Genomic DNA, 26768 nt, shown 5'->3' on the forward strand with positions numbered 1-26768 from the left:
AATAAAAGAAAATCCTGATTTCTGACATCTCAGTTTGTAAGTAAATTTTTTTATGCCTTTTTTTTTCCTTTTTATTTTAGCTGTTCTGAATTAGGGTTGATACAGCATATTTTTCCATCTGTATTTTATAGTTCTGACATGTTTTATACCAGACGTTCATCCTGACAGAACCCTCATCTACCGAAGCTTATGATTGGCACCAAGAACACACCAATTTCATGCCTCTAGTGGTTGGTGACATGTTCATCTTGTTGCATTTTTAGTAACATATTAATGCTAATTTTTATATCTGGGTAGTCTTCCCCCAAATAATGCCTATAATTTTATAAAGCACCACTTTAAAGTCATTTTTTTCCCATTAGTTTATTTAACTCTTCATCCCTTTGCCATATTTGCCCTGTTTATTCATGGAAATATGCATTTCAAAATACAGTGCGCCATCGGGCATTTGCGCATTAACACTTGCGACTCCACCTCGCTGCGGATTTTTGGTAGGCAGTCACTTGAAACCATACGCACATTCTATTGGCTGACGGCATCCGGGTGTGCGCTCCGTTCTGTCAGTCTCAGATTTACATGAGACACAAAAGTGCTTTAAACAGTCTTTAAGAGTGTGGGAAAAGGTAATACAGATAGAAGGTGGTTTAATATCAGTATGGGGAGGGTTCATAAACGTTTAAATTACTGTAAATAATAAGATAAATAGATTGCGATCTTGATCGCGGATTCTTTTATCACGTGTGGTTCTTGGAATTTATTAACCCCAAAGAATGAGGGTGCACTGTAGTGCAATGAAATGTCAGTTATAAGCCATTAACATAAATACTGCTGCACCCTGTAGAAAATGTAAAAAGAAGACAATGCTGTCAGTATTTTGTTCACATGTCTACTATAAAGCCACTTTATGCTTTATTACAACTGGACCACTCCCTCTGTGGCAGAGAATGGAGCAGAACATAACAGTTGTCTAGAGGTTTGAGCTTCCACCCTATTCCTCCACAAGCCCATACTCTACACAGCAGGCTGTGAAATCATTTTTGGTCACCCTTGGAAGAGACCCCGCGACATACACACACACACACACACACACACACATACACACACACACACACACACACACACACACACACACACACACACACACACACACACACACACACACACACACACACACACACAGACACACACCCTTCCATGAAGAAATTCATAAATATATGAGCATACACCATCTACATGAAAAGATAGGATATGGTGAAAAAACACTGTGCGATTAAGAGCAGAACTAGAAAAAGAAAGTAAGGAGGCCAGAAAAAATGAAGAGAAAAAGCAGAGGTGGTAAACAAAGAGACAGACATGCAGCAAACAGAGCAGAGGAGATGGGAGGGGAGAGGAAGGAGACAAATGAAGGCTGAACAGCAGAGTGAGTGCATGGACGGCCCCAGCATGAGCCTGGACTGAACCCCCAGCTGATTTAGCTCTGGAAGACAGACATAGGAATATCAAAATGCTTTGGTTCAGCACACATCTACACACAAGAACACATTAACACAATGAATGCACACTTATGCATGGACTTTGCACTTTCTGCATGTTATCATCTACCCATGTACACATGCACTCTCCCCTTCCTCTTTGGGAGCTCTAAACCTGCCAAGCTTTGTTGCTGCTCTCATGTTTGTTTGCACTTTTCTTGACTTCTCTTTCTCACATCTTACTCCCTCTTCTCAAACGAAGAGTGTAGCATTTTGAATTACACGGAGCTGTAAGGCAGTATGTTACAGCCCTCATTGACTTTGACATAATAGGTTTCTTGCCAAAGGCTGTACATTTGACATTGAAAGCTATTCACCATTACTTTTTAAAACTAGTAGGCCTGTGGAATTACTTAATGTTAATAGTATCTAATTACAGCATGAGTAGTCTGTGATGTTGAAACTGTGTTTTTACATTAGTAGTAGGTACAGAATAGACTTATTTTTATGTTTTAAATTGTGAGTGCTCACATTATAAAATTAAGTTCTTTAAGTGCTTTATTTGGTTGATGTTCGCCTGTAACAAATTTAACTCATTGTATACCAATGTAAAGAAGTGCACATTTTCAAAATGCAATTTTAAAAAAAAAACTATAAAGTCAGATCAGCACTGACAAATGAACAATGCTTAAAGACAATGGTAAGAATCATAATGCAAAAATAGCAAAGTTGTGATTGGTGATCTGATTATTGGTTCGTCCCTGACCCAGTAAAGTTAAAGATGGCGTGACCCTTATCCACTGTCCAGTCAAACAGGGCTTGAGAAAATCATATTGAAAATTCCCCAAAATTCAGTACTATTTAAGAAATGCTCAATAGTAAGAGCTAACTCTGTGAGCAAATACTGGTATATAGTCCATTCTATATTAGTCCAAATCTACAGAGCAACCTCTGTGCTATACTGTAGATGCAAACCTTTGACATTGAGTGAAAGGTGGGGTAAAACTTGGACAAGTCATTAATTGATCTAAGGGCCACATAAAAAGACAAACAATCAAGGACACATGTCTGTAGTTAATTTAGAGTCACCGATTTGACTATATTGCATGTTTTTGGTGGTTATAGATAGCAGGAATACCTAAAGCCGTGATTCTCAAAAAGCAGGGTACGTCCTCGAAAGTGTGTGTGTGTGTGTGTGTGTGTGTGTGTGTGTGTGTGTGTGTGTGTGTGTGTGTGTGTGTGTGTGTGTGTGTGTGTGTGTGTGTGTGTGTGTGAAAGTGTGTGTGTGTGTGTGTGTGTGTGTGTGTGTGTGTGTGTGTGTGTGTGTGTGTGTGTGTGTGTGTGTGTGTGTGTGTGTACAGGCCTGTGACACACAACGGGCCTGTAGGCACACAAATAATGGGAGGTAAAGCGGCAGGCAGCTCCCTCATGGTGCACCCAATAAGACACTTTTGCAGGGGGAAGGTGCTTTGCTCAAGGGCACTTTGGCAGTGCTCAGGAGGTGAACTGACACCTCCCACTGCCAGTTCACACTCCAAATGTTTTTGGTCGACATCGGTCTTGAGCCAGCCACCCTCCGTTCCCCAGCCCAAGACCTAGCAGACTGAACTACTGCTGCCCCCCCCCCCCCCCCTTGTATTTAGTGTCTCTGTTGTGATGAACTGGTGACTTGTAAAGGTAATGCCATTTCAGAATTATTGAAATGGATTTCATGTACAGTATTTAGTAGGAATGCCAAGACAAGACATCCGTCTGTGATTATAGATAGTACTTCTTTGTTCTTATAAACTACTCAGGACAAAGACACAATTCTAAATTGTAGTGACAGGCTCCCAGGGTCAATGAATTAGGTGGTATTACTAAAACAGATTGATATCATTGTACATCACAATAAGATGTAACATGATATTGTGTAGTACTTGTGTGAAAATGGAATACACATATTGTAAATCTTTCTAAAGTTGTTTCTTTGTAAATACACACTATTTTGTTAATGGAAAAACCCATTCCCCTAGCTGCTATTATTAAGCACATATTTGTGCAAAGTATCCTCTTTAGGGCATGTTTGTTTAAACAACATCTTAAACAAACAATTATACACAACCACACATATACAGTATATAGCATACTGTGAGCACCTTAGGGTTCGTAGTTGTTGTCATGCTGATCTCTCTGTGTGTCGTGTTCTATCTATAACCTTAATTAAGACTGGGGCTCTCTACATCTCAGTAGGTGCTCTACACACAACTGTGAGACACACACACACACACACACACACACACACACACACACACACACACACACACACACACATGAAGAGGTGAAGCAATTGTGTCCTTTCTAGCTTTGCTCTTTTGTGACTCCACAATCTTGGAAATGTGCACTAGGTGACTTTAGTGAGTCATTCATTGAGAAAAGGTTAAAAGTTCTGCGCAAATTCACCAGGAAGCAAATGACCATAATTGTTCTACCACAAGTGACAATTGTTCACATGGGTCAATCACACAACATGCACTCACAGTATTTGACTTTTGATTGGTTAATCTAGTTCATGATGTGACACAAAGATGGCAGATCAATAATTATAGCAAAAGAAAAGAATATGGACATGATTTTGGAGATGGCAGACTGAGGAAAAGGGGTGAACTATTTCTAGGTCAGTGAACTGAGTGCATCGCATAGAGTTTGTTAAGACATTATAGTGTATGTATGCAGAGCATGTGTTGATTGACATATGAGTAGCTGAGAACCGAGTCATACTGTGAAAGAGAATGAGATAGTGTCATTAAAAAATAATGAAGTAACAGTCATCTGAATGTATACAGTATTGGTTGACTTGAATACAGAGAAATGGAGAACAAAATGTCAGTAATTAACAAACTATGTGTAATAAAGTATGTGTGATGACTAACTCTTTGTTATTTTCCATTAAAGAGAGAGGGAGAAGGAAAGGGCAACAATAAGGTCAACAAAACCAAGAAATGAGTCAGGGTTTGTGCAGCACATACTGAACAACTATGAGACACACTATGAGACATGATGATGGTGATGATGAAAAACATAAATACATATATGCACTAATTGAAAGAAGTGTATCAAATATAAACAGCAACAACTCCATTAAACATTCACAATTATATTTTTCCACATTTACTCATAAAATGAATGTTTATACACAGCTCTAGCAAAATGATTGCAAAAATAAATGTTTTAATAACACTTTGATAGGTGAGTGGATTTGTTATGTGTGCTTTGTTTTTATTTATTTGCTGAGTCCAAAGAGAAGTGAGAGACAAAAAATGATTTTTCCCCCTCTAATATCAGATGAAAAAGTGCTGAAATACTTCTTATTCATTAGACCTGCTTGTGCAGCTCTTGTCTGCCCCCTGCAGGCTATCAAACAAATAACATCCACCCAAAGCTGCAAAGTCCGTCAGTTGTCTGTCCTCAATGCCAATGCATTTGGTAATTAGTAGGAGATAAGTTATTTCATTAAGAGAAGAGATTTTTAAAATCAATTCTATTCATATAGTCAATATACAAGATAGTCACGTTGACATAAAATTTAAAAGAGATTTATGCGAACAGGAACTCATGTTTCAAAAACAAATAATATGTAAGAACATTTGCAAAATATACGTGATTTAAAACAACCACTGACTGAACACAAGTTCCTCACTCAACACGGAACATAAGACACCTTTGACACACCATACGTACATCAAAGTGTCTAAATCAGTCATCGCTCTGAATTAGTTAAAATCAAATTTGATTCTTGCTTGACACATTCTTCTTAAAATGACTTCTACACTGCAATCAGATGAACCTTCTCCCTTTTTCCTTCTGCTTACAGAAGAGAAGAGAAGAGAAGAGAAGAGAAGAGAAGAGAAGAGAAGAGAAGAGAAGAAGTTTGGATGTGTCAGTAGTGGTAGTCACTACGGATGAGTGAGTACACCACTATCTGTATCTGTATCTGTCCAATCATCTGAATTATCTGTATCCGTATCTGTACTCGTAATGCGCGGAAGTGGGTATGGTTTGACCAGAAATAGGTGGGGCTTAAATCGGTAAATTATTTTAAGTCTGAAATTGATATGGATTGATCAGAAGTTGTTTATTCAAAACTATTTGCAGAGCAGCGTCAAAATTGAGATAGAAATCAATGTTTTTGATAACAAAAGTAGGAGAACTATTTATAGGACAAGTTTTTGTGACCTCAGAACATGAATATTCTTAAGTGCATGAATGAATATTTACAGAACAGCCTCAGAATTGAGATTCAATGCTTTTCACAATAGCAAAAGAACTATTTACAGAACAACTTTTTAATGACCTCAGAACATGAAGTGCATTAATAAATACAATGCATGCAATAGGAAATTATGAACTACAAAGTATGCGTGAACAAAAATTGTCATACTCAACACAGCTTTCTATTTTTTTCTTCTTTTCTTAATTTTTTTTTTTAGAGCGAGAAAAAGACAGAGAGAAAGCATGTGTGTGCGCATTATGTAACCATTAAAATATACAGTATACAAATTATTAATTTGAACTGAAGTGATTAAAATGTCAAACTAAGAGCATGAAGTTAAAAAAAAACCCCAAAAAACGACTGGAGTGGAGGCAGTGACCGATGCGACACGAGTAGTTTTTCAGCTCTGTCTGATGAAATGCACTGCATACGTGCAACAAAACAAATCAAGAAACAAGTTCACCAAGTAACCTTAAATAGACCAAAATAGAGGCAAGCTGAAGAAAAGCAGTGATGTATTTCTCTAGGGAGGGGCGGGCGCTGTGTGTGACTGGCCAATCATAGAGCATGAAGACAATCAGTTATGAGGCTGCGTACTGGTACAGAGCCGCACAGAAAGAAAAAAGTATTTACATAACTTCCGTTTTATTGATTTCGAAGTCTGAAAGATGTTTTATTTTGAAAAATTACCCGATTCTCTGTTACATCCGTCTATGTCAATGGTCCCCAACCACCAGGTCGCGACCCGGTCCCAGGTCGTGGGACATTCGGTACAGAAAGTTTGAGGGTTCTTTTATTGATTACCAGTCGAAAGATATTTTATTTTGACTCACTGTTGGTAGTATGAGTGGTCTTAAACTTATAAGAAGGTCAGAGTTTTGATTCCCTGCTCTTGTAGTCTCCGCGTTGAAGTGTCCTCGATGAAGATATTGAGCATCATCATGGAGCGTTTCTTTAACATATAGTTTTCTTTCTTTAGAAAAAATATACACATGTATTTTATTACAGTACTCTATTCTATAATCATGACAATCACAGTGGATTTTTGTAATGACAAGGGTAAAATGAGGGCAAACAACCCTGTTTGTTATTTAATGAATGACTGTTTACTGGCTATTCAGGAAATTCTTCTTTTCTTTTTCTTCTCAATGTTTCCCTCTTCTTTCTTCCTTTCTTTCTTTCTTTCTTTCTTTCTTTGTTCTTTCAGATCCTCCAATAACAATTTGATTTGACACTACCACTGACATTGTCCAAAAAGGAGACATCAAGGGCAATGACATGAAATGTAGTAAAATATCTAAATTGCTACTCTCCTGTCCTTGGCCTTTTGGTTTTTACTTTTAATTTCAAAAGAATAAGAATACATTACAATGCTAAAAGCAAGGAGAATAAGTTGAACATGCAAGTCAAAGAATGAGCGTAAGTGAAAAGCCACACAACTGCATCCATTGCCAAGTTAAATGTACTTCTGCTGATAAGTGGTGGTAAATTGATGGCAAAGTTACCATAGATTTATAGTCCTGGGCTGAAACCAAGGGGTGTAAAGATGTACTAGGGACATAATGTCTGCTAATGGAAAGGGAATGCAAATGAACCTCTGAGCCATTAATGAACATACTGTAGTATTTTTTTAATAAATTGGTGGTATCTTTTTTTTCTTTCTTCGCTCTTATTAAGGCCATTTGGCACAGGCCTCAAATGCATAGGTGAGGTGTGCTTAAGTTAATTGCTCTTCTCTCTAATGTTATTCTGCCATGTTTTGGCCCTAATGAGAGATACCTTATTGCAAACTTCTTTGAATGATATTAGCATTTAATAGGGGACAATAATGCACATTGGGGACATAGTATCAGATGTAACAGAGCAATTAAGACTATGTTTTATGAGTGTCTTTCTGTCTTGAAGTGTGGCCTACACTGTAGAGATTTGCTAATTTGGAGCAGGGCTCAAATGTCCTGGGTGGGATTCTTGAGAGTCGGTTGGGAATTGCAGAGAGTATTCTTGTGCTGCTTCTTGCTTTGTTTTAAATAGGTTTTTATCACAATACTGTACTGCAATACAAGAATGTCAGAACAAATGTGGATATGATAATTACATTTTATGTAGTTTATGCCCATTTAAAGATGAATCTGTTACAGCAAAATGGTGTTTAAGTGAGAGTTGCTTTCTTCTGTGTTTGAAAGATTGTAATCAAACCATAACATTTTGGCTGGAATAACATTGTCATCATAACTGCCAAAGATGACATTTGGAGGAAATTACATTTTGAATGCAAGTGCTGTCAGAAGTTTTCATTCTTCAGTAAATATACACCATTTATATACTGTATGTACCATGTCATTTGTTATTTGATAGTGACTATAACTACTGTCCACGGAACATGATGATTGCGAAAGATAATGATTTCTCACTATAAGAGCTTATATAACCATGTTAGAAAAATATATTTCTTTTTAAAATAACAGACACAAACAATCACTACATACAGAGAGTTGCCAACTAGCCTGAGGAGTTATCTACATTTTTAACAAGGCTGTCTGTGCTTACTGTGGCTTGTGTGTCACTGTTGAAACCCTTACTATTGACTCGATAGATATCAAAAGATATTGTAATTATATTTTTATAAGAAGACTAAGTCCAAGTGTGTGTGTGTGTGTGTGTGTGTGTGTGTGTGTGTGTGTGTGTGTGTGTGTGTGTGTGTGTGTGTGTGTGTGTGTGTGTGTGTGTGTGTGTGTGTGTAACACAATCTTAACTCAATACACTTTTCTTAAGCTGCTTATAGGCTGTGATGATATGAACGACTGTGTACATATATATGGTAAGTGTATGTGTGTCCTTGCATGTATCCTGCTTGCCCACTCACATGTTCTGCTGAGGTATCATTTGGGTGTTCTTAACACCCAAATGATAACACTTAACACATATTCTTAACAGAATATGTAACTGCCTCACATAATGCAGATGGCAGAATAAACCCAGTTGGACTGTAGGAGGCTGAACACATTCCTAATCCTCTGGCCAGCAGACAATCAATCCCTCCACTGGCCCTTGGATGACTCCACAGAGTGCCCTCACTCCCTATTTGCTGATGGTTGCTCATGCACATATCCAGTGTATGTGAAGGCTTTTCTTTATTTGACTTTTTTAAGACAAAAGGGTATGTGTGTTTGCTTGTATTCATTGAATGTCTCTGTGTGGTACTGCATTTGCATTTCTGTCATTAAATTTGTGTGTTTTGTGTGTGTGTGTGCGTGCGTGCGTGCGTACGTACGTGCGTGTGTGTCTGTTTCCTGTAAAAAAGGGGAAAGATAATGCCCAAATACCATTTCTTGGCCCATAGTTAGTGTCAACAACATGACAGAGTGCAAAGACAACAAGGCAGCCAGAGACTGCAACATCCCACGACATCATCACATTTTCGTGCCTCTGGCTTCCTGAAAATGCTGTTATTTGTTTTGTGATTATATCTTATCAGGTTTCTGAGATGTGCATCTAAATACAGTACGTATAAAAGTGAACATTGGACTTTGGCCTAGTTTTTCAAGGTCAAGGTTGTGATATAATTTTAATTCCCTTGTCTCTCTCAATATAACAGCTTTTGTTACTTCTATCTATCTTATCCGCTTCCTGAGATGTGTGCAAAAAATGTACAAAAGTTGAAATTTGACCTTGAAATAGTTTTCTCAAGGTCAAGGTCATCATCTCATTTTCATCCCCTTGGCCGCCCGAGTAATATGCTTTTTGTTTCATCGTTCTACCTGCAACGGTTGTGATGATATTTGGTGGACGGAAGGATGGACGGATGGACCAACACACAAACACTGACAATTACAATACATCACCGCTTAGCTGGATGTAACGAGAAATTAACCCCTTGTATTGTCATATATTACATCTGTGTATAATGCTGATGGTAACTGATAAGTCAATGACCACTAAAAAGCCAGGCCCCTCTGCAAAAAGGATGTTAATTTCCTGGAATATCCTGGTTACGGGAAGGTCAAATTTTGTACAGAGGAGTTCCACAATATGGTTTGCGTAATGCAAATCTCAAGGCCTTTTGAATGACCAGCAATCTGTTTAATAGGTTTGCAGCATGATCATATTTTTGTGTCAAGGTGTTTAGAGTAGTAATCTCCAGATAGCATTACCCAAGTGGCCCTTCTTTTGTTACTCTTATAATCCTTCTACCTTTGAAAACCTTCACACAAGCTGCTGATAGAGGTTGTTGGCAAGAACATCTAGTGGGACTGTCTGAACTGATAAATGAATAAAGGGTAACAGCTCTGTTGCTACAATTCACATCCCAAGCAGAGTTTGAATTGTGGTGAGGAGGGCATACTTTATAGTATAAGAAGCATCTGAACAACAGGAAAAAGTAAATCAAAGGTGGCATTTTATTACACTGATGCAATTTTTAATTTCAATCGTAGTTTTTGTAGCCCCCCCCCCCGCCCCCGTTGTTCAGAGTATCCAATGCTTTTTATTCATGCCGTCTATTCTGGGAATGATATACATGTGTCAGATGTAAATAATGAATCAATTAACTGTAAGTAATGTTTACTAATTAACATTTGCAATAAAATATGAGATAAGGATTGCAGAAAATAAAGTTACTGTTCAGGTTTTTTCCTCATATGTCCTTCAGAGGCTGACTGCACTCTTTTGACCTTAAGGTTAAAAGGTTAATGGTTCATGCACGAAAAAACAGAATTTGTGTGTTTATATTAGATATTGGACTTTTCCTCCGGAATGTTATTGTGTTACTTGTTCGAATATATATAACCCATGACAAAAAGTGTAAGAGGAATGCATAGACTTACATTTTTAAGGCTTCCAGTCTTCAGCTTCTCAATTTATTTCTTCCACCCTGGGCCAGGTAAATTTCTTGGCTGTGAAATTAGTTATGTGCATCATCGTACATTGTAAATCCCACATAATCATCCAGAGGTTTGGATACATGCTGGTCATATCTCCAAGCATAACACATTTGCATGAACCCTCACGTGAGTTTAATATGAAAGTAAACTATATGTGAAAAAGCCTGGAATGTGTACTGTGTAGTTTTGTACAAACTGAGACGAACAAATCTTTGTAGTCTGGTCTTTTTTATGTGGTTTAAGTGGTTTACATCAAATTTGTTTAGACAATTAACAATAATCTGCAGATCATCGGTTGCAGGTTAAATGCAAACATAAATAAATAAATAAATAAACTGTGAGCAACAAAGCACCGACTTGACAAGCCCACAGAAATTGAGAGATGTAATTATTTCTGTGCAATCTTCACTGGTCTTTAAACCAATATTGAATGGCTCAACCTCATTAAATGTAGGGATGTGGGCAAGTTTTCATGACTTTATAACAATGAGAAAATAATTGCCATTTCAGTTATGATCAGTCTGGAGGCTTACATTGCGGAGACAGTTTCCAGTCTGATTTACACATTTAGAAAAGTGCATAAACTGAAGGAAAAAACACAGATATGGCATTGTTCTCTGCAGTTCGGATTTGCCACTGACACCTAGACTTGGGTGGGTAACCTCTGGTATACCCTGGTGACACAAATTTCTTTGGCGTTACTTCTGCCTCCAGACGGTAGAAACACTCCTCTGGGAACGACAGCATTGGTTTTGTCATACAGTAAATGTACACACACACACACACACACACACACACACACACACACACACACACACACACACACACACACACACACACACACACACACACACACACACAATCTGTTTGATGTGGTTTATTGACAAGGCTATGGAAAGGCAATTCCGACAGACAGGACACACAGATATTTAATGTCACAGGTTTACTGAAAATGAAGTCACTTGAGTATATTATGATATGAAAAGAGACCGAAATGATAAATACACCTAAGCCATACCGATACTGTTAATTGTGTATACTACATTGGAAACCTACCCAAAATTTACATCTATCAAAACATTTTCATCTCTTTCAGGCATAAATTGGATAATAGTTATTTAAGCAGTAATCGAAGATATCTGTATATAGACGATGCTAAAATGAATGTCACAAACTTGAAATATGAACTACTGTTCACATTCTGCATGCAGTTCAAATGACAATAAATCACTGTCATGATTGAAATTTTTTTTAAAAAGAAGATTTTTACAGCTAAGAGGTCATTAGGACCTACATAAATAGTAAATCCAATTGTTCAGTGACGCAAGCATTCTTTTCAACAGAAATTAGCAGCTTCTTCAGTCTATTCCATCAGGGCAAACTCAAACAGATGCTAGATTATTTGTAGTGTTTCATTATTCAATGATTCTTTTTCCTTTAAACTAAATTATGTCAAGCACTAATTGATTGTAATGGAAATGAGTTGACCACTACTGTCATGAGCTGCCATTGCTGCATGGCCCCAATCTCAGTCTTTATGCTGATGGCTAATTGTTGGTCTGATTGCTTGGCCTTCCAGCACTGTGGTATCCATGCTAATGAGCTAATTATTGAACAACAATGTAGTCTCAAATAATTCAATTTCTGCAGACACTAATGAACATAGAGTCCAATAACAATCATTTGATATTTCAATTCTGCTTAGGCCTGTTAGGTTCTGAGCTCACTGTTCAATTTGCTGTAGATGTAATTTTATGGTAAATGTTGAGGTTGAAGAACTATGGCCCGCAGTCAAACATACATTAGTTAGGGGATTGTGGGTTTGATGAAGATCTTGGGTTTGGTCCATGCATTCTATTTTATGTATATGTTAATTATATAATGTAATTTGTGTCCCACTGTGATCCGTGATTCTGAAAAAGGTCTGGTGAAGTGCTTTGTTATAAAAGCTAATGTATATTTGATTTGCACATATATATAATCATTGTTTTTCCATCCTAACATGGAAGCAACTCTGAATCCAATTGACTTTGCCTTGGCAGGGTTTTCTAAGGCAAACTATATGCAAGAAAAACAAAAAGAGAAGACTATAAATGGGAAGGGAAGGGAATCTCTGAGACAGTCAGTACGAAGACTATTCATGGAAGAAAAAAAAATGTTCATATGTATATGGGGAGGCTGATTGCTTTGTGTTTGGAAACACAAACAGTGTTTGTGTTGCTCCAAAAAATGGTTTGTGTGTCTTTTATGTAACATATCTGTGGCTTTGTTATTTTTACAGGTTATATCTTTGTATCCATTATTTACAGGAGAAAAAATTACATTGAACAATTTTTTTTTCATTGTACATGGAAACAATACATTCAAAATCTTGAATTGACTGATGATATTATATTTTTTTGTTTTCCAAAAAAACATAATTAAGTTCATTATTTAAAAGTGTTCACACATTCTCCACAGACAGCCTTAATGAATTACACAGGTTTATTGTAATTAACATGCATCAGCCAGGACTACATAAAGTAAACGTTAGTCTTTCAAACATGCAAGCACACATTCTCTATTGACTGTTTTGTAATTTAATCAAGATATTGATTAAGGTATTAAAAAGCAAAGTATTTGCTACATTGATGAGTTTCTGAAGATGTTGAATTCCGTGAGAAATATTAACTGCAGTGGCATCAGATAATCTGTTCTTCCTGTAATGTTTTAATATGAGGTTTTATCAGACTAAATACCTGCTTATGGTTACCGTCAACTTTTTCTCTAATATTTTATGCCAGATATCATTGTGATGGTCATATGTCTTATGTAAAAACAGGAGGCGTGAAATATAACTGAAATTGACTGCAGATTGCAGACTTTTTCTTCTGTAAGTACCTTATCTAGTGGTTAATTTTAACTCAACATTAAATGTAAATATGAATAAGGCTTACTGTATATTGCATCTTTTTTGATTACTTGTCTATTTTTTTTTTTTAGGTTTTTTCTGTTTTCTTAAAGTTTATGGATATGGGTGGACAGGCATTTAGATGCTCACTCAGGACACATACCTGTAGTGAGCAGGAATAGACATACATTTTAATTATGTTTGTTCCTAGATTTTTAATTTAAATTTGAACAAAACTATTTTCTTATTTGTAAATGGCAGCTATTAAGCTCCTCACCTGCGTAGCATTTCAGGCAACTAAGAAACAGTACTAGTGCTAACCTCTGGACCACTGATTGTCCAAGTTGCCCACCTATTATTTCAGCCCAACTAACATAGAAAACTGGCCTTTGATATGGAAGAAACCGACACAACTAAGTACCATCCCCAATTGGTCATTGCAGTGCATGTAGTCATAATTCATGATAGTCACATTTAAAGTATGTGGGCACAACAACGAAGAAAAAATACTTGAAAAAAGTCTCCATCCACTGATCATCATATATTTTATGACCTCACAGACACACCACTGAAAACATATCGGCATTAATTTTTCCTAGTTTTTATTTGCTAGAGAAAATATCATAACCGCTCCATTTGTTACCATTTTTATTGTTGTTGAAACGCTTGGCTCATTATGTGGCTGTATCAGTTCCAATGTTAAGAATATATTGAAATATGTGAGCTTTAATGAAAACATAATTTGAGATGTGTGTATTTTTATATGCAAAGTATAAATGAGCCTTTAGAGGGTTGTGTTCTGTGGGTGATAGATGCAGATAAACAGGAAATAATTCATTGATGTGTCAAATTTAATTTATATATGATAGATATTTTTCAAGTTGATCTTCAAATAGAAGCTACTCACTGAAAATTCACATGTCCAACCTTTAATTTGATGGAAAGGGTGAGATCAGAGTTTAATAAGGATAAAGATTCATACCCAATCAAAAAAATCAAAACATCTCTGAATCTACAAAGTAAGATATTGCAAAATGGCAAAAAGTAGATTGGCAATGTGGAGGCACAATATAAAAGCTCCTATAAAAATTAAATAAATTTTGTTCCAATTTCCTTGCACACAGAGGATATGGTGTCACAGAAGTCCATTTCATTGGCCTTTTGACACGACTAAATCAAATGCTGAGGGATTCATTTTACTGTTATTTGATGGGTGGACAGAATTCACTAGGCTTTGCAGGGGCTGCTGGCTGGGGCCATCAAAAGCTATATCCCTTATTTAATGTCTGCAAGTCGATACTAGACACAACGAAGAAAAAGGAAAAAAGGGAGAAAGTTTGAAACTAATGAGAGAAAAATAACTTTGGCAAAGGAAGGCCAAACCATAGAACGAGATGAAAAGCATAGTATACTTATCATAAAAAACAGGGGGGTGAGAGAGAATCTTTTGCTTTAGATGGTGCTCCATCTCCCTGCTGGAAGTCAAATGAACATTCTGATTTTTCAACCACAAAATGGACGATTCTGAAGCTTTACTCTGACACAGAGAGAATTAAGCTGGTTTGACTGGGTTTATAGGGTGAGTTATCACACCCCACAGCCGGACACTACACACACAGACTGAACCCAGCAGAGGACAGAAGATGAGGACTTGAAAGCAGGTACAGGATTCCTGTGGCATTATGCTGAGTTGAAAAGACTAGCTGTCTGCATTAAGGTTTTATTGGTCTCCATCAAACAAAGCACAGCCAGAGGCAGAGTATCAGACCTAGGAGGTGGTAACAGGATGGGAGTAGTTCTTACTGTAAGATAGTGTGGAAGTTGCCAGTTGGAGTCTATGTCAATGGAATCAAGTCTCTGTCATCATCATCACTTTGTTATATGCCTGCACTATAATCCCTATTGTAATATTTTTGTGTAACATATAATATGATATAATATACTTTCTATATGTAAAACACAGTTTTCCATCTCACTCCCAAGACCATTAACTGTGTTTACTGTTTTTATTTAAAACTGCAAACATTTGGGAGTATTGTAATTTTTTGTTTTGTTTTGCTGTAATCTCAATATGTCAGGAAATAACTGAGGCTGACAAATACATTTCTCATCCATCTCATTAAAAACCCTTTGGATTTTACAGCTGTATTTCAGGCCAACAATACCTCTCTGCAGGCAACCCCTGTCATTCATTTCTAATTATTTTTGATTTAATATTTTGTTTTTACAAATAACTGAACCCAGTCAACTATAGGTATGCCACAGCTGCACTCACATGCACACAAATAAGTACAACAAACAAGCACACAAGCAGTTTATGCCCATACAAATGTTTCAGTGATGGACAAAGGAGGTCAATGTGCTGGTGAAGGCTTCAAAGAGCTCTGTAAATCATTAGTGTCTTTTTCTGATCCTCCTTCAGTGTTATTTTGCCTCAGGCCGCAGATTTCAGCTCTGTATGTCTAACGTTATGGCCTGTGAGATATATGCCATAAACATAATCCATTTAAGTATAAACCTCTACTTTGCTTTTATCTCCACAGTTCTATAAATTGATCCAAGATTACATTTTCTAAACCTGCTATGCCCACAACTCTTCGCTCAGCGCTTGATAAATCTAGCCATATCATTCTCAGTGGCCCAACACATTGTTGTTTGGAAATGAAGAAATAGTAGAATCAATTAGCTCTGATGGACTTGTCATTGCTATGGTATATCATAGTTCAAATTCTGTTACTGCTGTAAGGGCAAAAAGGAAAGTTTTATTATCAGTGGAGTGTTCCGTAATGTAGTATTATGGGGGACCCAATACTCTTTTGAAGGTGTGTTTCATTGCGTGTGGTGTCTTTAGCCATCAGCTTTACACGCATCAAAAATAGCTTGGTGAGATGCATGTTGATGAAAATAGAATGCTCTTCAAATTCCTTTTTGGACCAATTTACTTCTTCACTTTTCCCTCCATCTGATACTCTCATGATTGCATTTATAAGTGTTGAAAGAGCACCTTCAGCAAAAAAGAAGCACATTTGTGTAACAGACTGAGTTGATGTGTGACTCCACTGTACATGCTCTCATTGTGCATGTTGATTTACGATAATAGAATGATAAAATTGGCCATGGAAATGTACAAGACCTGCAAATCATATTGTCACTGAATTTTGTTGAAAGCTGTAAGTTTAAGGTGATAACAAAAGTGGGAATCAAAAAAAATGGTTAATGTCACAGTCCTGACCGGTCCTCCCAGAAGCCATTTCTCAGTGTTTTTCCACGGTGTCATCAGCCATGCCCACCTCAGCAGCTAGGCACAAATTCAGCGGCTGACAATGTGGTACAAAGCCAACATCTTGCTGCTCAACACAGCCAAGACCAAGGAGCTTATAGTGGACTTCAGAAAAAACAAACAGGACATTGAGCCACTGCGCATCAACTTTGTCGGCGTGGAGAGGGTCCCTGAATTCCTTTTTTGGGGGGTCTCAAAAGCTTGTTGTGGCCTTTTACAGCTGCTCTGCCGAGAGCATCCTCGCCTAAGGCCTCTGTGCATGGTATGGGAGCTGCACAATGGCACAGAGACTAGCGCTCCAGAGGGTCATCAAGGTTGCCCAGGTGATTACTGGCTGTCATATACTGTCCCTGGAAAAATTGTTATATATATATATATATATATATATATATATATATATATATATATATATATATATATATATATATATATATATATATATATATATACGGAAGCGTAGAGCTGCCACACCAAGAAAATAAAAACCGGGACGTATCACGTTATTTCGTGATACGTATCTCGGAATTTCGTGATAGTATCTCGGAATTTCGTGATACGTATCTCGGAATTTCGTGATAGTATCACGTAATTTTGTGATACGTATCTCGTTATTTTGTGATACGTTTCACGAAATAACATGATAGGACTTTTTAAAGTGGTTTTATTTACTGTCTGCTGGCCATCAGTAAATCATGGCTCCTTTACATGATGCCATTGAATTATATTTCATGCTTGGCTTGAGACATGGTGAGATTTTACAGTTATTGGGCTCCGTGGATGACATTTATATAAGCATGCGTACCCTAAGACGACACCTGAAAAAGATGGGGCTATACCGGAGGAAAAACGAGTCGGACCCTCTTGAGGGTCGTTCCTCATTGATGAGCTGGAGGGACACAGCCGGCTGCATGGATACAAGCTCCATCATGTCAACATGACATTCATTCATTCATTCATTCATTCATTCATCTTCTAAACCGCTTAATCCGCAAACGCAGGTCGCGGGGTCAACATAACATTTTATCACGAAATAACGTGATACGTATCACGAAATTCCGAGATACTATCACGGAATTCCGAGATACTATCACGGAATTCCGAGATACTATCACGGAATTCCGAGATACGTATCACGAAATTCCGAGATACGTATCACGAAATTCCGAGATACGTATCACGAAATTCCGAGATACTATCACGAAATTCCGAGATACTATCACGAAATTCCGAGATACTATCACGAAATTCCGAGATACGTATCACGAAATAACGTGATACGTCCCGGTTTTTATTTTCTTGGTGTGGCAGCTCTACGCTGCCGTATACATATATATATATTTTTTATTTTTTTTAATTTTATTTTATTTTATTTATTTTTATTTTTTTACTTTTTTTTTTTTTCTCACCACATACCACAATCTGTCTTTTTCAGGCTCAGACATAGAATGAGCAATATTCTTCCATTTTACAATCTGGAATATAAATTAAAGATTGCCACCATAGAGATCTGTTCAATCTCCATTACCCTTGGTTCAAAAAGGCCAGAGAATACCTCAATATGCAGGGGTGGCCTATACTTAAAGATAGCCATCCATGTGAATCCTGTCTGTAGTTGACAAGCCCCAGAGAGCAAGAGATATTTAAGAAAATAGATGGTGTCAGAGAGAGAGCGAGAGAGAGAGAGAGAGAGAGAGAGAGGGAGAGAGAGAGAGAGACAGAGAGAACCACACACAACAGATATACTTGGATGAAGGGCTTCCAGCTAAATTTGACATGATGAAATTCTCCTTTGCACAAGAAGACCTCCACTTCCTTCAGGTCTACAGGCTTTGATGGCTATCATTTTAAAGGTCTAAACATCTTACTCTCAAAATGTTAGTCAGGAATGGGAATGGGATTTTTCTAGGATTTGATGTTGGGGATGAGATATCAGAGAAGTTAATAAATCCAAGAAACTGCTTGAATTTATGGGGTGAAGAAAGTAGTAGAATTCTATCATATTTGTGATTACTCCATATTAAAGTACATCTCCAGTTTCTGACTAAATTTATCTTTTCAGTGCTGTAAACATGACCTGGATGTTTGGTTCTAAAAGACAGACAAAATCCACAAGTTGTGTTTTAACATTTAAATTTACAGAAATAAATTGTTTCCTAAGTATTGACCACGTATGTCTTATTGAGATTGAGTTAAAAGAAATATTTAAACGAGAAATGTACATCGTCGTTTACTTGATTTCATAGATAAAGAGGGAAGATAACTGAAGGCCAGATCATCAATTCAAATTGAATCTGACAAGCATGCAAGAGACAGTTCAATACAAAAGGAAATATCATGCCATCAAGTCAGCTATATAAATGTGCATCAACAGAATTTTGATCTTTCTTTTTATGTTGTTTTCATCCAAGAAGTTGTTTATAACACTATGAAGATTATTGAAACAGGACTAAATACAACTGTCAACTATTATTCAGCACCTGAATTTGTTATTGCAGAGAAAGTATATGTAAAAGCAAGCATCAATAAATTAGGTGTCAACATTAGTGCGTAAAACAGGTACATGCATACAGGTGTGTTTATTAAATAAGATGTGTGTTTCACACAGAAAGAGGAAAAGGACTGATTATGTCAAAGTAAACAAACTGAACATGACACAATGCAATGCAATCAGGCTCAAACACACACACACACACACACACACACACACACATGCACGCACGCACGCACACAGAAAGAGAGAGAGAGAGAGAGAGAGAGAGAGAGAGAGAGAGAGAGAGAGAGAAAGAGACAAGCATGTAAACTTCCATCCCATCTTGTCTCATTGCTTTGCACACTGAAAACACCCTGAAACAAAATGTATTCATTCATTTATTCATTCACTCAATCATTTTGGCCTCTTCACTTTATGAGAGGAGGTGAATAGGCCCATTGTATTGCAACCTGTGTGTCTCTACCCCTCAAGCACTCTGACCAATTTTTGCTCTCATGCTGTCCCCTTAAGAGGAGTGAGCTGAAATGAAAAGCCTTGTCCTTCCTTCTCCCACCCACTGTCCTTTCCCCTCACCATCCTCCTCCTATCCTCCTCTACTTTCCAAAAACAACCCATAATGGGGGACTGGAGGCTGTCTATCCATTTTTCTGCCAAAATAAGGGAGAGAAATAGGGAGAGAAGTGAGAGACAAGGGGCGAGAGAGGGAAACCAACATTGAGCTCATCATCCTTGATTAGGCCTGTCACCACCAGGTAGGAGGCAGCAATTAGCCTTGGCCAGGCCTTTTCCACTGAGACACACACACACACACACGCATACATGCCCACACGTGCTAGCTCACACACACATGCATAATTACACAGACCCAACAGACACTCAAGCAGACACACACCCATACACTTGGGAGATCAACTGAATGAGTGCAGCATCTGTTAGAGAGTGATTTGGCAATTGAAGTGAAAGAACGGATGAATGAATGTGTGGCAAGGAGGAGAGAAACGATGGCACACTGGCATGGAGAAATGGAGAGCAGAATGAGAAGTCATAGTGAAGGACAGGAGAGGAAAAAGAGGAAGGGAGGAAAGGGAGAAATGGTGATGAGTGGAGGAAAATATGTGAAGTTGTTAGTTTGTAAGTATGGGAGGATGTGTGAAAATGCTACAAAGGGTAGGAGAATGGAGCAAGTTAAAGAAGGAAGGAGTAAGTCTAGCAGAAAGGAAGGATCAAAGAATAAAAATGATGTTGAAAATTAAGTTTAGCTGCATGAGGATGTCAAATTTAGACGTAACAAATGAGATTGACAGAAAGCAAGGGTAAAAGGAAGGATGAGAAGGTGGAGAAGGACTAGGAGTGGAGCAAACGTGTTAGTTGAGAAAGAAAGGAAGGATGGAGGGAGAGGAGGAAAGGACAGATGGAGTGAAGGAAGAGAGGGGAAGGCAGGCATGTAGAGACAGAATAGGATTGGGGTGCTGAGATGGACGGGGAGAGGAGATTGGCTGTTTGGTTTTGATAACATGAGCCAAATCGATTGTGGCTGACTAATCCAGTTAGTTATGGCAGAGGCATGCAGAAGAGGCGCTGATGGAAGTGTTACAATGTATGTGTGTGTGTGTGTGTGTGTGTGTGTGTGTATGTGTGTGCGTGCGTGCACACGTGTGTGTGTGTGTGTGTGTGTGTGTGCGTGCGTGTGTGTGTGTGTGTGTGTGTATGTGTGTGTGTCTGTGTGTGTGTGAAGCATGACTAAATAACATAAAGCAAAGATACAGCCATGCTATGATATTTTGAAAAAACACAGTGCTACTCAGCATTCATTCATAAAAGCAAAAGATAATCACACATCTGACTAAATTTAATTCATTTTTATGAGAAAATTAAGCATGATTACGACAACAGTAAAAAAAAAAAAAAGTACAAAACTAAATTTGACTTGATTCTTTTTTCTCAATAACAATTTGATTATTTTAAGTATAACACTTAGAACAGAAGAATAGATGAGGACAGATTTAGTATCTCAGCAAACTCAAACACACTTTTTTAGCTGAAAATGGAGGCCGTGCTCATAGTTTGTCAAGAAACCATTTTCAAAATCTATGTCCAAGAAATATGGCACAGTGTATAAATGTCCTCTGTCGTATTCCATTTAAAGACATTGTCAACAATTATTGCCATGGTACAGTCATAACAGGAGTAGTGCTATAGGGTACTTATCCTGCCCAGGCCCCTTAGCCTGTTCGTACAATGAGCCACTTATGTAGAAAAGGAACGCTGGCATGTTAAATCACTTCATCTATAATTGCCTGCATTTACTTCTCCTTAGAGGCCCAAACATAAGAAATCCTCCCAGGCCCAATAAATGCTGCTGCTGACCGTATTTCTGATTAGGGGCTCGAGGGTGGAGAAGAGGGTTTGACGCTCATTTTTCACAAACAATTTTTCCATTTTTCTTCACAGGCAGACAGTTGGCATTAGATTAGGGCAGGCCTAACAGAGGCAGGGCCGCTAGCAAATTGTGTGGCTTGAAGGGCAAATGCCCTTCTGAATTTATCAACTTATGGCTCCAGTGAGCTGCGAGGGATGGTGATGACCTTAAGATACCCTCCTAAGGATGCCTTTTACCGTCACTCCATGCTTCATGCAGAGCCTCTTTACAGAGCCATAGGCCTCCAGTCTGAATGAGCACAGGTGTGTTTTTGAAATTTCATTTTTAATAAATCTGTAAACAAATTGATTAAAAATAGCTGTGGTCGTTTTTTTTGTTGTTGTTTTTTAAAAACATTTTTGTGGTTGTTTGTTTTTATCTTGACTCTGAACTAACCACAAACAAAACATTCTTTTACTCATGTACACATAATTTAATGTGTACAACCATGGGGGATTGCTGTTAGACATATACTTCCTTCGTAGTTTATTAAATGAAAGCATAAATATAAATACTAATAAATTCTTCAAGTATTTAAACATTGGGAATATAGTGCCACAAGTACACTATGGTAACAAGTAACAACACATAGGCTTACTGAAAAATGCTATGGAAATAGAATACATAGAACTCTGCACATAGCATACACAGAGCCAGTGTAGGGGCAAGTGTGTGCAGTTGCCTGTAATGTAGCACCGTATTTTGCCCAAAATTCATCACTCACAGTCAGCGGCAACTATACACAAAGGACTCTTGTTGCACTGCTGTAGTAACTAAAGTGGATGGACAGATGCAGTTGAACACACACACACACACACACACACACACACACACACACACACACACACACACACACACACACACACACACAGTTCATTACTGTTGAAATGAAAAAAATGCTGCTTTGACTGTAAAGACTTATTGTATGTCTGAATTAAAATGCTCTTCAATGAATACATTGTACATTAACATTCACTACATTTGAAATGCAGCTATGAAAGGTGGCAGACATTCACTCTGAGGATTATTAAAGTAAACAGGGAAAATGTTTCCTGTAATTCTGCTCTGCATTAGTACAGTTTAAGGTAAATGCACCTGGACACTCTACAGTGAAAACACCTCTGCCTCGCATTCACACTGTAAGACAAACCCTTTAAGTGTGATAACGGCTCCTATTAAATGTCATCCTAATATCATCAGCAAGGTCACTGTTACCTGTTGGCCTGAAAGTAGTAAAATCCGTATTTAAAGTCAAATATTTGTGCATTTTTAAATTGTGTCATTCATTTCTCTCAACATCTTGTATACACATTAGTAACAGGAGTTGCTTTCATAATCACAACATTCCAGGCCATACATTAGCAGTGAAAGAACACCATGCCTACTTGTGCTAATAGAAATATGTGCATAATACATGGATTACAATGGCCATATTACATGAGCATGATTTAATACTCTTTCAAAGTCATTTATCTTTAGTGTAATTATCATGCAGTCTAGATAATCAAAATGCCCGTTAGTAGTTTAGAGTGAAAGGTCACCCTTACTAATGCATACTTAATGAAAAATGGGGTGTTTCAATATTATGCTAATGTCATGAGTAGAATCTTTTAGCTAGCAGCAGCAAGTTCTGACCGTGACCTGCTTAATCATATGATCTTTACTGTCACATTTACCTGTAGAATTAGACCCAAGAATGAAAATTGATGGTCATAGATTTACAGTGTTGCATCTAAAAAACTAGAACAAACTTAACAGACTGATGAAAACAATCAGATCAGTCTGTAGTAAGGGAGGTGTTGTTACTGGCCAAACTGTCAGCTATTGGGAACAACATATCCCAAACTCTGCAGTTGCTTCAGTGACAGACATCTTAATCTTATCATAACAATGTGGTGGTTATCAGGGTCACATTGAATACTGTAGTAAATATAAAGTTAAGAATGCAATCAAGCAACATCGTTTTTGGAAGGGAGCAAAGAAACATAATTAATGCCAAAATGGTTTTCCTCAATGAGATAAAACTCACCCTGAGAAAATTAGTTTTATGATGCATTCACTCTGTTTGGTCCCAGGTCATAATTCTGGATAAAGCCTGGTATGTAATATGAACGTGAAAGGTCTTAATCAAAACAGGACAGGACCGCAACCATCACTGCAGTCACATCCCAATAATTTTCACTTGTTTTCAAAGTAGCATCCATATTCCTGATGAATTTAGCTAAAATATAACCTTAATGATGTCTTTGTGCTGTCCTAGGGCGGCACACGTGTGAAGCATGTGCTCTAACACTGAGCTACATCCTTGGCTGGTTAGGTTATAAGTTAAACCATAAATATTTGCTGGTGTAAATCAGTCAGGAGAGAAATGAATTACAAAAAGATAACTGTTCATTATAGCAAATTATACTGTATATAGTTTATCAATTCATACACATATTTTCAGCTAGATTTGTTAGAGAAATTAAATACATAAGAGAATCAAAGTATCAATTGTAATGTTATATAATTACAGTTTTACAAAATCAATATCTGTATATTATCCCTTTATCTGATTCAAGCATTACTTTTAATTCTGAGATTGACAATAATGGCAAATATGTCATATTTGTTTCTTCTTGCATTCTACTTTAGCTTATTTCATAATAAGAGCATTAAACCATTAAACCAAAGTCATGTTGCATTTATCACAGTGATATGTTTTACAAGGACAATATTTAAAACAGTGCAGACATTTAAAGAACATATACCTCCAAAAAGTGCATCACACAGTTTAGCTGATTCAATGATTAATCAAACTTATGAGCTTCTTTTAATCTTTGTGAGACTCTGGTCTTGTTCTGAGCTGTCCTTGAAGGTGACTCCAACTGCAACTCTCTTTTTTGATTAATAATCAATTGCCATGTGGCATGTAAGGGTTGGATCATACATTGCATCATATCAAGTTCAAGATGCTACCTCACACTGGTATAGAACAATGATAATAAGATTATAGGTCTGTCCTGTAGTTCTTATTTACCATTCCTACCATTAGGAGTTAAATCAGGGAGAAAGATGGAAATGCATGCTTAGCTCAGAAGGGATAATGCTACTCCACCTTAAAATTTGTTAAAAGACCTACAGTATAAGACCTTGAAGAGGTGTGGGTCACTTAGGATGCCTTCCATTAACATTTATCTGAAGACAACCACATTGAAACATAAAGTTTAAAATTGATAACAGGTAATGCAATGAAACTATTGTATCTATGAATATAGCTCAAATTGACTAAAAAACCCCCACTTCATTGTACAACCTAGTCATCACATATTCATTACATGATCACTCAAAGTCAATCACACACTGAGAATGTCCTCCTATCCCAGGGAATAGTGTAGGACTCTGCAACCTTAATTCCTCTGCAGTCATCTGATTATAAACCTATTATCAAGTTGCAGGAAGAAAAGTAGAGAAAGGAACCAAATGACAGAGATGTGAACAGAGAGATGTGGTTATTGTATAATTATTGTTTAGAGTCCAACGGCGGAGAGTTTACCTGGAACCACATTGTGAATTTTAGCATTGAGGATACCTCCTCAAATTTTGAAAACTCCAGCTGGAGTCTCATGAACATCATAACCACCAACAAATTTGCTTACATGATCAACACCTACAGCATTAGCCTGAAGTAATAGAGGCGAAATAAACTATGGCATGTTTAGTAACAGAAATGGTACTTAACAAAAGCCTTTAAAAACCTGTTACTGAGCCAAATGCAGTCATAGTTGTAACAGTATTTTCATGCTGTATCTTATTCTGTCCAAAGTTGCATCTGAACAATATGCTGTGTGTTCACAATTTGGAACACATTATGTTTGCTATTAATTTCTATTTCATGCATTTTTGAGCCACCAATCGTCTAATACAGTCATGAAAATGATTGGACAGGATATACGGCAACTTAAATAATAATTAAATAAAAGAAACGGACAATCTGCTGGCTATATATTATTAAGTCACATAAAAAAGAAATATTTGCTGCTCAATTCAGTGTAAGTCCCAGAGAGATGTTTGATGTACAATAATGACATATGTCTGGATCAATATTTGTCCTTAAATGTATCAAATCACATAACATCACATAACACTTACCTAGATGTAATAAAGAAAACAATGCTCCATAGAAATCAATGCAATAACTGTAATAAGCAAAATAAAGCTATTGCAGTGGACCCCTGGGAACTGCAAGCATATGAGAAGCAAACATATGAGTTCCAAATACATGATTGTTTTTGCTTTTGCTGTTCATGCTGTTATGGCTGCATTAAATTAAGAAATATCCCTCCTATCACAGGTTATTGCAGAGCTTAGTAAAACCATTAATGATTCAATTTACTCCAGATAAAATCATATAATTAAAGGATGCTTTCCACCTTTTCCTGTGAACTGTTGTCTTGACAAATTTGATTAAATGTGTCAAAAACCTCTCTGTGCTTGCCTGTCTTGACAAGAAAAATATGAAACTGATTGTGGATTCAGGTAGTTTCATATGATCCGCATTTTCATTCATTCTCAGGTACAAGCCCCAAATTGCTATGAACTGAGGAATGGTGTCAATAAAGTAATGTACAGTACATCCAAAACTGGTTAGATCAATCCGCTGGACTTTAAGAAAGTTTCTTGAAGACGTTTCGCCTCTCATCCAAAAGGCTTCTTGAGAACTGAAGAAGTCACTTGGATGAGAAGCGAAATGTCTTCAAGAAACTTTCTTAAAGTCCAGTGGATTGATTTAAATAGCTTTGGATAACCATGACCTTCATAACTGAGAACCTATACAGAAAAAGTGATGTGCAGTATGTAGAAAAAACCTCTATGCACAATGGAACCAAGATTTGGATTATAATCAATGTCTGGAGTAAAATATGTATTTGGATGCTGCTATTCAACTAATTCAGAATAATTCAGAAGAAATGCATGTATCTGTGAAATACAAGACGTGTCCAGCATTATACAGTAAATACTCAAATTCAAATGAGCTCAAGATTCTAAATACTAGAACGAAAATTCCAGGGTCATTACATTATGTGACATAGTAATATCACACA

At 37.2% G+C, this 26768-nt stretch overlaps 1 protein-coding gene across 1 annotated transcript in view; it reads left to right on the forward strand.

The window, feature by feature from the left end:
- The first annotated feature begins 5323 nt into the window (after window positions 1–5323).
- The window catches only part of nrsn1 (neurensin 1), a 56908-nt gene continuing 35463 nt past the window's right edge, over window positions 5324–26768 (forward strand). Inside the window, exon 1 of the mRNA XM_068324001.1 lies at window positions 5324–5417. The gene's annotated coding sequence lies outside the window, so the exon portion shown is untranslated. The remainder of the gene's footprint in view (window positions 5418–26768) is intronic.

The sequence above is a fragment of the Antennarius striatus genome, chromosome 9 (assembly GCF_040054535.1).
Source record: "Antennarius striatus isolate MH-2024 chromosome 9, ASM4005453v1, whole genome shotgun sequence".
NCBI classification, from domain to species: Eukaryota; Metazoa; Chordata; class Actinopteri; order Lophiiformes; family Antennariidae; genus Antennarius; species Antennarius striatus.